Consider the following 12,540-nt stretch of genomic DNA (forward strand, 5'->3'; position numbering starts at 1 on the left):
AATTTTAGAAATTAACGTGTGAAAATCCTGAAAATCTAATACCACAATCATAAAGAACATAGCGCAGCTATTCCTAGCTAGTAACTACAGTGAAATTTCCTCATAGGCTTATATTAGTTGTAAGCTAAGCAAGTTAGAAGACGGCGGCGCGGTTATGTGCCGTCTCAGGGGCCGAATTCACTACTCGTGATATGAAAATTGTTTGGGTGGTTTGATGTGACAAACTTATACCGTCATATCCACAGTTGAGTATCAATATCCTGGAGCTGCAGGCGTCCATAGGCTACGGTGACTGCTTACCATGTAGCGGGCCATATACTTGTTTGCCACCGATGTGGTATTAAAAAAAAGGTATCAATGTACAAAAGGGCTTAGGCAATAGGGACCTATGCTAGCTTAATGTGTGTATACCAACATCTAATCCTTCAAACCCTGCCATGGTTTGAAGGATTAGATTATAAGCAAACTATTATGACAACCTATTGTGTGTTGAGTAACACAATAAATATTCCATTTCATTGTTTATACGACAACGGTTTCACTCACTTGAATTTTTAGTCGCTATTGGCGACATGTTTCGGGCCCGTCGGGGGTCCTTCCTCAGGCTCGAGTGTACGAGGCGGGCGGCGCGATCAGTCCACGAGTTGCAGCCGCCGCGAGCACTCGAGCCTGAGGAAGGACCCCCGACGGGCCCGAAACATGTCGCCAATAGCGACTAAAAATTCAAGTGAGTGAAACCGTTGTCGTATAAACAATTTAAAATATGTCTCACGAAAGTTTAATATCGATTATTCCATTTCATATTAAATTTTTGGTGAAGTTACGCAATAGGTTAGGTACCTATTTTTCGCAGATGTACCTAAGTAAGAAGGCTTATTAAAGATTTTTTCCTTTACCAAAAGGCAACCGGAAGATATCAACTAATATTCTCTACAATAAATCATGACAAAATATTGGTATGAGTATGTACACCTATGTATGAGAGAATGAGCACAGGTTAGAACCCATGCACTGCGCTTTGGAACTCACATGCACTCATTACCACTTTTTTGTATTAACATTTATTTTAAATATTAACTTGTTTTTTGCGGTTCCATACTGTCATTAGTAGTAAAATTTCTCCTGTCATTTTATAACGTAGATACCCGGCATTTAACTCAAGCCAAGCTCATAAGAAATAGATGAACTGGAAGCAACGGCGGCGGTGGAAGGACGAAATTACTGTATAATTAGCGTTACGTAATGCTACCTGTCATTACGGTCCTTACGGTGGACTTTCCATGGATTAACGCATTTGATACGGCTGTAATTACCCTAGTTAACGGGTAAATACTTAGGGCTGTAACTGTATATAGCTATGACATCGCTCAGGGGTTTACAACAATTTTTGAACGCAGAAGCGCCCGTTTTCTGTAATAATACAGTAATTTTATACATTTCGCTCGAGCTCACAAACTTGGATTATTCATTGGGCCAACATCATAAATACCTAAGTCTGCAAAAAATCAGAACTACCGGATTTGACGCAAAAGATCCAGGTTTAAAATTTCGACAGAGTTACTGGATTATAATATTATTCTCGTGAATTTTGGCGTGAGACCATCATCATCATATTATTAATATCGACGGTGGAAAGGGTTAAATATATTATATTTAAGAGTAAGACTTTTGTCGGTAAAGCAATGTCCATGTTTGGCGGTCTTCTGCCTTCTCTTGAGACCAAGATAGTTTAAATGTAATTTATTTATTTAAACTTTATTGTACAAACAATGAAAATTGTACAATAATAGGGCCAAACAGAGATACATACAATTGTGGCAGAGAAAATTGCGCAGCGTAGGTATTTATGTGTGTGTCTCTTTTCAACGCATACCATTTTATAAAAGTCATAATATAATGACTTCTAAAGTACGTACTCGACATTCTAACCACACCTAACACATCCACAATGCATATAATAAACAGTAATAAATCGGCCGTGTCAATACGACTCTCACCCTAACGTATTGTCGAGTCTCCCTACTGGTGCTATTGTTACAACTCAATATGGATTAAGGAAATCTAAATGATGTTAAAATGTTAAGCTTCTGAGGGTGGATTGGGGTTCGGTTGAAAGGCTCTGGCTGTCGAAATGGGCCATCGATAAGCTGTATGTGATTATAATGTGTCTATACTGCCAAAGATTCGGCCGATTGTATGTAGGTATGGCAAAATGTTTGACCATTTTTATTTTTACGCAGTTTTCGATCCTAATATTACTCCACCGCTTGCTATCAAACACAGAAATATAAATAAATAAATAAATAAATATAATAGGACATTTTCACACAGATCAATCCAGGCCCACGGTAAGCTCAATAAGGTTTGTGTTGTGGGTACTAGACGACGATATACATAATATATAATTATATATAAATACTATACATAGAAAACACCCATAACTCAGGAACAAATATTTGTCATAAACCCACAAATAAATGCCCTCACCAGGATTCGAACCCGGGACCTCCTGCTTCGTAGGCAGTAGGCTCTACCGACTAGGCTACGAGGCCGTCAATATAAATATGCTATCAAAGAATGCCTTGGAAACAAATTTGGATAGATATATTATATAAATAGATTCTTAGTTATTCACCTCTGTACTTGCGCTGTTTTGAAAAGATATGTCCCACCGAGTTTCTTGCTGGTCCCATATTGGATACCCTCCTACAATTTAGGAGAGATAGAAATCTTCTCGGGCAGAGGTGTGGGGTTAAAGCCGGCGTAGCTTATTTCACGTTCATAAGCGCATTGTATTATGCCTACTTGAAAAATAAACAATCTTTATTTTATTCTTTACCCTTACTTCGTGCAAATTGCCTATTAATGTGCGTGGACATCTGAATATAGTCAAGTATGGTTGAGTATTTTCCTGACAATAATATACAAGGTACATAAACTCATACTTGACGCTTTTATTAAAAGCAACAAATCAACTGCATACATATTTCGGAAATGCGGAGGGTGCTTCCCTTAATATGCCCAAATCCGCTCAAATCGAATAAATCATGTCAAGGGGTGTTTGATTCCCGTTTTACCCTGTTTTTGTTATATTCGGCGCCTAAAATGGCGTGATAATGATAATGGTTGAACTTGACACGTTGACAAAGATTACATTCTCATGGTACTGAAGATACACCACTTTCAAAAAACATAGTTAGTTCTACTGAGTATTATCGGCAAATCGACAACTATTTATTGTGCCTATTTTGGAATAAACACGGGGTAGCGCTATTCTAACCACCCCAGCTCCTCCACGAAACCTAGCAATGTCTTCAGGTTGCTAAATGCCTCCTTTAGTGTTCACGGAGTCCTTAGTGTACGCTCCTGGATACTTCTAACTGTTTACGTGTGTGTGTTTTGTTATTTCTTCTGCTTCCATGCACGCTCTGCACATATGTGCTATATATTGTCTATTTCTATTTGTCGTACATTTCCAGTTAGGAATTAAATATAATAAGTGTGAGTTGCACCAAACCGTCTGTCACTGTGCTCGCTAAATTGTATTGTATGGGAAGTTTCATACTGCCCAATTCGAACTTTAAGAAACGTCAATTAATAGAGCTAGAAACGATATGGATTAGATGTGTCAGTGTCAAAAGTGACGTTTCTTCAAAATCTTCAAACAAAAACGTCACTTTTGACAGTAAGGGTCGCCGTTAAAACGTCCGCTAAATTGTATTGTATGGGATATTTCATAGATCTCTGCTGCGTGATGTTGATCAGTCCGTTAACTGTGGTTGGTGCAACTGGCGTGGTTGATGTATTGAGCAACGTTAAATCAATGTAATGAACACTGTACTGGTAAAGGTTTGTTCAAAAAGTGTCATTGCCTTTGAATTAAAATCGTTGTTGCAATTAGCCTGATTATCCTGATATAAGAGTGCTTTTATAGTTATTTTTACTGGGAGTGGACAAATTATTTTTAATTATTTGGAATTGCAAATAATTAAAAATACTTATAAAATACGACCTTAAAGCTCGGTCCCACTGTCCACCATGCGATATGTGATAGGTCGTATCAAAACCAGCCTAAAACCATATACCTACATAGGTAATCGACCTGTCATGTTTGAAACTGCCGAATCTGATGGTTTTATTTAATCTGTAAACATTGCTCAGCGGTAAGTGGGCGTCGGACGTCCGTTTGACAAATGAGTTATTCTCTAAACACCTGAGATTATTTTACCGTAAATGTCATAATAATACAAGTCTATATTTATCGACAGGTCATGAATCATAATTATCTTAAGGATGACTCACGCTAGACCGGGCCGGGGCCGCGCCGGAGCTTCCGGCGCTTCATTTTCTATGGAAAGCACCACGTGATCACCGATCAGCCGTCATAGAAAATGACATGTTGGACGCCTAGGCCCGGCCCGGGCCCGGTCTAGCGCGAGTCATCCTTTACCTGTCTTTTAAAAGCCAGCATGCAGGCCAATTCAAACTTATATTGAGACTGGGTACTAAAATAATACTGCTATGAAATGAAAATGAAATAAAAAAAATATTTCAGGCAACTAGTGGCCCATACATAAACGTGAAAACTAGCATACATATTATAAAAATATATTTCAAAACTAAACACTACAAATCACATTATGGCTGCGATGCATTACGCAACCCCGCAGTGTCAGGGAGCCGGCCGCGGAACCGCCGAAATTTGACACCCTTCGGCCAAAACTCCTCCTTGGTGAAGGTCTAGATATTCAGTCGGAACGCTCACCACAAACGTATTAAAACGCTATGGTATGCAGGGTAACGATATATCTACAACTGAAAATAAAATATAAATATACATATATCTGTTTTAGTGATTATTTTATATCCAGTCAAATTTAACCTTTGTAATCTTATCTTTGTTAATTTTACTTTTACAATTTCTACATACATCATTTATATTGTTACCTTGCGCTATATACATTGTAGATTTATCAGTAGGTAATCTAGTAATCTGTGGATGATGTTGTTGGTCTCACACTTTATTATCCTTTGTACTCTATTTCTGTGTTTGAACCCTGTGTGTTACTGTTTTTTGTCCCAAATAGTGAAAAAAAAAAACCTTTTAAGGTTTTGTTTGGAGTCTACCCTTTTTAAAGTATAGTCTAGTTTCCGTGTATTTTTTTCATGACCATGGCGTACCCTTGATTAAAACGTGTAAAAATTTTATATAATAACTACAATTTTGAGTTAGCCTCCTCTTAACCCTTAACACATTCACTGCCAGCGACCCGCTAGTAGCTATTAGTAGGCGATTTTCGCTACATGACAGTTTTCTCGTGTTATGATTTTTTTTTGTGTTTTTTTGTTTTGATTTTTTTTTATCAGCTACGCTCGTAGCGCGTAGCTCGCGCTAGCAGTGAATGAGTAAATGTGGCACAAAAAAGTCAAGGGTAGTGAGTTCAAGCCTGCTTGACCCTCAGTACCTCGATAGTCTTTATGGTTCTGGTTAGGAAAAAAATACAAAAAGGGGGTCAAAGGTCGGGACGAACATTGCAAAATTAAGAGGAAAGGGGACGGCAGTTTCTCCATACAAACGTAGTCCTCATTTTCCTCTCTTGATATTGACATAATGGAAAATATTTTAGCATAATTTGATGTACATTAATCATAGCTATGCTATGTTTGATATTTTTTTTATATTATTATAAAAATTAGGAGCGAAAAACAGATTTCATACACATTTTTGAATTCGAAAAAAAAAACGTAGAGCTGAGTGAGCTGTGGTTGATAGGTATACAAGCAATTGTGTCAAAATATTTTCAATAATGTTAATATCCAGAGAGAAAAATGAGGACTAGGTTTGTACGAAAAACGATTTCGCGCGGGTCGTCCACTTTCGGCTTAAGGGTAAACTATGGTGAGGCAGATCTGTATTAAGGTTGTTATGTTATGGGAGGAGGAGAGGGTAAGGGATGATTTTGATGAATTGGGAAATATCCCTGTCCATAGGGAATAAATAGCCACAAACACTATGTAGTTGTTGTATTCATAATAAATACATATCCCCTACGGTTCCGCAAAGCAATCAGTTTTAGGGCTAAACAATTTTTACGATAAGGGGTTCCGTCCCTCGTAAACCCGAATAGTAAGAGCGTAGTGTGATCGACGCGTTCCTATAAATTCTATAAAACGTTATCTATAAAACTATAGAATCGTTGATGGATCTATTGGAAAATATCCATGAAATAGCTAGGTAAATATGTACAAATATAAAACTCAGAGAAAGGAAATCATGCCGTTTTTACAAGATTTTACTGTCAAAACAAAACAATTTTGTTTTAATAGGAGTATGACATTGTATCATATTTAAATACTTGGCATAAAGCATTTTATTTTAGATTGAAAGAATATACCTTTCAAAAGACGCATTAAAAATAATTGAAGAGATATTTATTTTTACCGTATTTTTATTACTTAAATATTACATTTCTAAACTATACGATTTACGCTTACACCCAAAAGTATTTGCAGAACCAGACCATCATACCTTTTCAATACAGACCCCGCAAAAGTTTCATCCATTACGAAATTAAATTAGTAAGCTTTTGGCAAATTAAAGGGGGAAGTCATTAAGTAAACAAGTTAGCAAGTTTTGTCTCCGCAACCCTAATTTGAGCAATTAGGAATTATTGATACAACACCGTGTTTAATGCATTACTTTTGATTAAAACTCATTTTAGGGAGCAACTGAGCCCTAAATAAATTAAAAAAATGTTAAATACAAAATTTGAAAAAAAAAGGAAATGACAACTGACAATATTTTGACAACAATAACTATACCAAGGGCAGGCGTGGCTCACTCCGCGATTTCGTCGCTTTGCTACAGGTAGCTAAAAGTACATCCGTTCCACACCAATTTTGGGGAAAGCCATAAGCCGCGCGTGGCGCTGTCGCCACCTAGCGGCCATATCTGTGCTGATCGTAACAGACGGGTTTTGTTAGAGAGTGAGTCTTCTGTACCTAGTACTATTATTTATTCTGTGCCAAGGGATAGATATATAGATAGAAACGTTATATAACTAAAACTTACATGCGTGGTGATACAAACAATGGGAAAAGACAAAGAAAAAGCAATTACTTAATGAATAAGATTTTTGTCAAAAATTTCATTATTAATACATGCTTTTATCGCTGACTGTACTTTCCCTAATCTGTATTATTACTTTTATCTCTTAAACGGGCAATAATTACAACGCCTGCAGAGGCAAACTGCCGCCTGGAGTAATTTTAATATTATTATCATAACCAGCCCAAATTATTAATTCCCAATTAATTAATTATAATATAACGAACAACCGAAAAAAATACTGAGCGTTTAAAATACTAACTCAGCAATGACAAAGTAGTCGCTCGAGGCTATTAGCGCTATACATAAACAAGCCCTAACAAATACGATTTATGAAACTATTAGTGGACAAAAAAACTAAAAATCTCTGTAAAAAAAGTGAATATGAGGAATTATTTGTGGAATGCCGTATGTTGCCAGTTCATGAGGAAGTAGGGATGTTGCTGGCATTAGAGCAGTTCAATAAAGATTAATTTAAAATCTATATAAATCACGCTAGATTCACGAGAACAATCAGTAAAAAAATGTTAGAAGTTCCGTCAGGTGGTAAAAATTATTATGGAAAAAGGAGTAGGAAGTACTTGATCCCAAAATTGTATAATGAAATACCGTATGATATAAGGGAATGTAAATCAGTTAGGATGTTTAAATTTAAAATGAAAATGTTTCTATTAAACAAAATTAAAAACAAAATTAAGATAAAGTTACCAGCATAAGCAATAAGATGTATATAAGTTAACAATTAATTAGGCAATTAGCTAAGTCTACCCATCTATGTTTTAAGGGAGTTCCCTCTGCCAACAAACTGCCCTGCAGTTTGGCAGAAGAAAAAAATCTGTATAATAGGGTTTATTTCATCTGAATAAATGATTTATTTATTATTTATTTATTTTTTTATTTATAAGTCTATGTATAACAAATAACTAGCCTATGGCAATCGAAAAAGTACAATGAAAGTGCATATTACCTACAGATATAGTTCATAATTGTTTTCCATCGTATTCTCGGAAAAGTTCGTATGTGTCATGCTACTTCAGTCAACCTCAGGACTTTTTGTACCGAGACTGACTGAAATAGCAAGACATGTTCGTATGTTTTGTGAAAAAAAGATTGGAACATAATTATACACTACATAAGTAGCTATGTTTAACACTTTGCACGCCGTTCACGAGAACCATTCGGTACGCAATTTTTCCGCCATTTCGCCGGCCATTTAAATAACTGCCACGCGAAATTCGCCGATCACGAATACCACTCGTTACACTTTTTTTCTTAGAGTCGCGGATGACGAATAGTACTCGTGATCAGATTCCATACTGTTTGTATCAAAATAACGAACACAGATCGTGATCCGCTTGGTAGCAACGTATAGAGGAACGATTTAGCTACACGCACCCATACAATTCATTAACGTATGTGGCTGGAGGTCGGGTCGGCGTGACGGACGCATCGTCAGTGGGCCGCGGGCTCGCTACGTGGACACATTGTGTAAAGTTTTGCCGCGAACTGGTAAACGTGGACCAAAGAAACAATTTTTTATTGTCCTGACTGTTCAGTACCATTATGTAATTACCTTTGCTGCAAAAAATATCACTCACAAAAATATTATACTGTATAAAAGCAAGAATCAATACATGTTAGAGTTTTTTATTTCTTCAGAAAACGTGTTCACACTACTATAGTTTTAAAATAAAAATAAATATATAAACACATTATTTTATTCCTATCCTTAAAATATATGAAATCACTTTCCAAATACAAAAAGAATTGTTCCTATATATACGCTAATTATTTTTTTATAAATCTTACAATATCACCGAAAAACGCCGGCGAACCTCAGATGACGCTTTAAAAAACACGCGGCGTACTTGGGATGCAAGAGCATCACGAGTGGAGCTCGGTATCGGCTGTCGAAGTGCGGCATTGGATTATAACGTCGGCGTGCAAAGTGTTAACATACAATAAACTGTGTATAAATATTTTCCATGAAGTCCAGTAAGGAAAATGGGGACTAATAAATACGTTAGTGTGGAGAAACTTCAAAGGGGCCCGTTCTTCGGAACGTTGTTCACATACACATTTTTTTTTGTAACAATAACTTTATCTTTGAGCATATAAGATTTTTTTTATAAGCCATTTTGGTGTCTTACTGCTGGGCAAAGGCCTCCCCCTCGTTTTCTCCACTCGACCCTGTAATTTTCCCACCATTTGAGTTAGAATGCGTCCAATTCGTCCCGCCATCTCCTTTAAAAATAATTATTAGATAAATTTAATAAAACAATCTCATCCATTCCCCCAGAAATTGTGGCATTTCCTGCCCGAACCCACTTCCTCGAAGCTTCTTCATTCATTCCTATCACTAATGACGTCATTGATCTTTCAACTCCAAAGGTAATACGCAATTACGATTAAACAACTTTACATCTGTCACTCGGTAAAGACTCTATTAGCCCTGGGACAAGGGGCATATTTGAATAAAAAGATGGGGGTAAAATTGCAATTCTTTATTGTACTATTTTCTTTCACGTGATTTGTTGAGGCAAAAAGTTTCCTGTATATAATAGGGCGGATATACCAAAATATATGTACTTATCAGAATAATGACATACCAGCTATATTGGCAAAGCCGATCGGGTGTATTATTTAATGGTAATTGTTTTTTTTAGACATAATGTATTGTGTTTCGAATGAGACGTAAAGGTAGCTACGGAACATACGTAGAACATACAAAGTAGTTAAAATATATTGGTTGTACATTCAAAAGAAAGCTACATTTAAAAGTTACATTTTTTTAACGAAACAATACGTTTCAACATAAATGGTACGTGATTTATTTAATAATTGGTTCAACGGAACAAAAATTGATTACATTTGTTCGTAGCAATGGAGAAGTTAACTTTTATAAATAATATCGGCTTGATTCGGAAAATGAATTAGATTTCTACTAGACTTCAACAAGTTACGATACGGATAATTTAAAGATATTTGTTAGATAGATATGTCAATTTTGACGTCTCCGCGATTCTGGAGGTCCTCTTGAACGATTTCGACAAGTTATGACTTAGATATCCAAGTCACATCTAGTCGATATCTAATGTAGATCTAGTTGATCTCTAAATCGTCTCAAGATCTTGTGATTATCTCGAAATCCGAATAGGCCTGTATGTAAATATTTTGACACCTTAAACTCGTACATGACATTCTATAAGTCTTATAAGTACCTACATAAAGCTTTGTAAATAAGTGGGTTAGTTAGTTTTTCATCAGCGCTTTTCTCGAAAGTGTGAAACGTATAGCTGAATCTAAACCCTTAACCGCCAGCTTTTTTCCTAAATAAGTTTACATTTTGTACTGGAATGGGACCATTCAAATTGACAGACCATTGCTTTACTCTTTTTGGGACCAAAATGTAACTTTTTACCCCCAAAATAAGCTGGGATTTGGCCATAAACCTTTCGTTGCGGATATTGAAAATCCGAGCCCAGTACGCATGAGCGGATCCCTTAATGTTTTCGCATTATCGGAATACATGAACCGTATTACTAATGTATTTGAGACTAAAATTGAATAGCTTTATGTAGGCAATGGATTAGTTTGAACCTTCGATTCGTTTGATTTATATTTCAAAGTTTAATAATAGATAGAAATCATCAACCAAAATGTATATTAGGATAGTTTAAACCGTTGAATGTGTGGCTAGTGTGTTATTTTGTCACTATTACGAATAAATAGTGCGGCGCAAAATGGATAGAATTTTATGGAAATAGTTGCCCAGCGGACATGAGGCTCTCAGGAGTCGTAGAAAAAAGACAGAACAACGTTAGGAAGATGATGATGGCGATTGGTGAGTACAGCACAAAATCTGTGAATTAAAATAAGGCCCGACGAGTTTTTATTATTTAGTTTGATGATGATGATGATTATGAACTAGAAAACCTTGGGTACTTCATGCAGTACCTTAGAAGAAAATGTGCCACGAGATATATGGAGTGTCATTCCGCTAAAATTGAGGACGCAATCCCCGTCAGCGCTGCTGGGGCCCTATTCAACTCGCGCTAATGACATGGCGACTGTAAAGGTACTGATCTGTGAAATTTCTATATTTAAATTACGTACGTTATAGGTAAGTCTCGTCCAGAATTTCATGCCGTCGGATGTGAACATCCAATCAAAATTTTAACACGGTAACTAGTGGCTGTGAGCAGTAGACCTCGCTATGAGCTTTGAAAATTTAAAAATCTAAAATACTTATTTCGATGAGTCATTATCATAGTGAATGCTGTTGTCAGCAATGTCGCTCCGCATACCCGCAGCCGCCGCAGCAGTAATGCTAGTGTCGTCTTATTAATCCGAGCGAACGAACGGTACCTAAAGACTGTTTTAAATGTGTATGCGCATACATCAACAGAGTACACACATTCCCCAATAAACCCAATCGAAATGCATTGATGAGCCAGAAATTTCTCCCAAGAGGGATTTGATCCACTTAAGTGGCGTTTGGGTAAATATTTTCCAGTTCCATTATTGTGTTTTAAGCTAGAGCAGTCTTTGTTGAAAGCAATCCCCGTAAAACGCGCACGTGGATTCGCGAAGAGACAACGTTGTGTTCCTTATGGCACTTGTGTTTTCAACCACGACTTCGTGACTTTCGCGTTTGTGTGATGTGACGCTGATATACTCCATCGACTCGCTACCGCTAAGGTTGAATCGACAGAGCCATGCGAGCTTAAAGTACTATTTTGTATCAACATCGCCTCCGCCTTGTAGTCTCCCCTTCCTAGTCCTTGCTTCAGGATCTGCTGGCTGGAGTTACCCCGAGTATCAGTATGAGACTTCGTGACTGTATACCGTAGGAATTCCCCTCTGGGAGGCGAATTTAAACTTACATTTTGACATCGGAATGATAACGACCTCCTAGCCCCATCGGTAGTTCCTGCCTACGAAGCATGGAGGTCCCGGGTTCGAATCCTGGTAAGGGCATTTATTTGTGTGTTTATCATAAATATCGGTTCCTAACTTATGGGACTTTCTTATTTATTAACTAAACACTTACCTACTTGAATACCTACTTATTTTAAAATAGTGCCAATTTACAACTTTAGTTGTTAAAGTTTCGAGCGCTGGCAGACTCAACAAAACAGTTTAAACAAGTTAGCTAACTACTTAGTTACCTACTTAACGATTTCCAGTTCTTAAATAAGTTTTTTAAATGATCGGCAAGGTCGATTGTGGTGGTTAAAAATTCATATTTAAAGTTCATTGTCTGTAAAAAATTCAGGCTAGATTAACACAACAATAATGTTGCGTACAAATATGTCGCGCTTTAAAAATGTTAAATCGCCTTTTGTAAAAAAAAACTCAGGCCTGTGAAAACGTGGAACTCGTTGGGAGTAGTCGGCATTAAGATTGATAACAGCCTCAGCCAGAAATAA

The 12,540-nt window shown here is 36.8% G+C and overlaps 1 non-coding gene across 1 annotated transcript; it reads right to left on the reverse strand.

Annotated features, from left to right (window-relative positions):
• Positions 1-2,478: 2,478 nt before the first annotated feature.
• On the reverse strand, positions 2,479-2,552 carry Trnar-acg (transfer RNA arginine (anticodon ACG)). Its single transcript has one exon. It is a non-coding gene; the product is annotated as a tRNA-Arg (tRNA).
• Positions 2,553-12,540: the final 9,988 nt, after the last annotated feature.

Source organism: Cydia splendana, chromosome 14 (assembly GCF_910591565.1).
Source record: "Cydia splendana chromosome 14, ilCydSple1.2, whole genome shotgun sequence".
In the NCBI taxonomy this organism is placed as follows: domain Eukaryota; kingdom Metazoa; phylum Arthropoda; class Insecta; order Lepidoptera; family Tortricidae; genus Cydia; species Cydia splendana.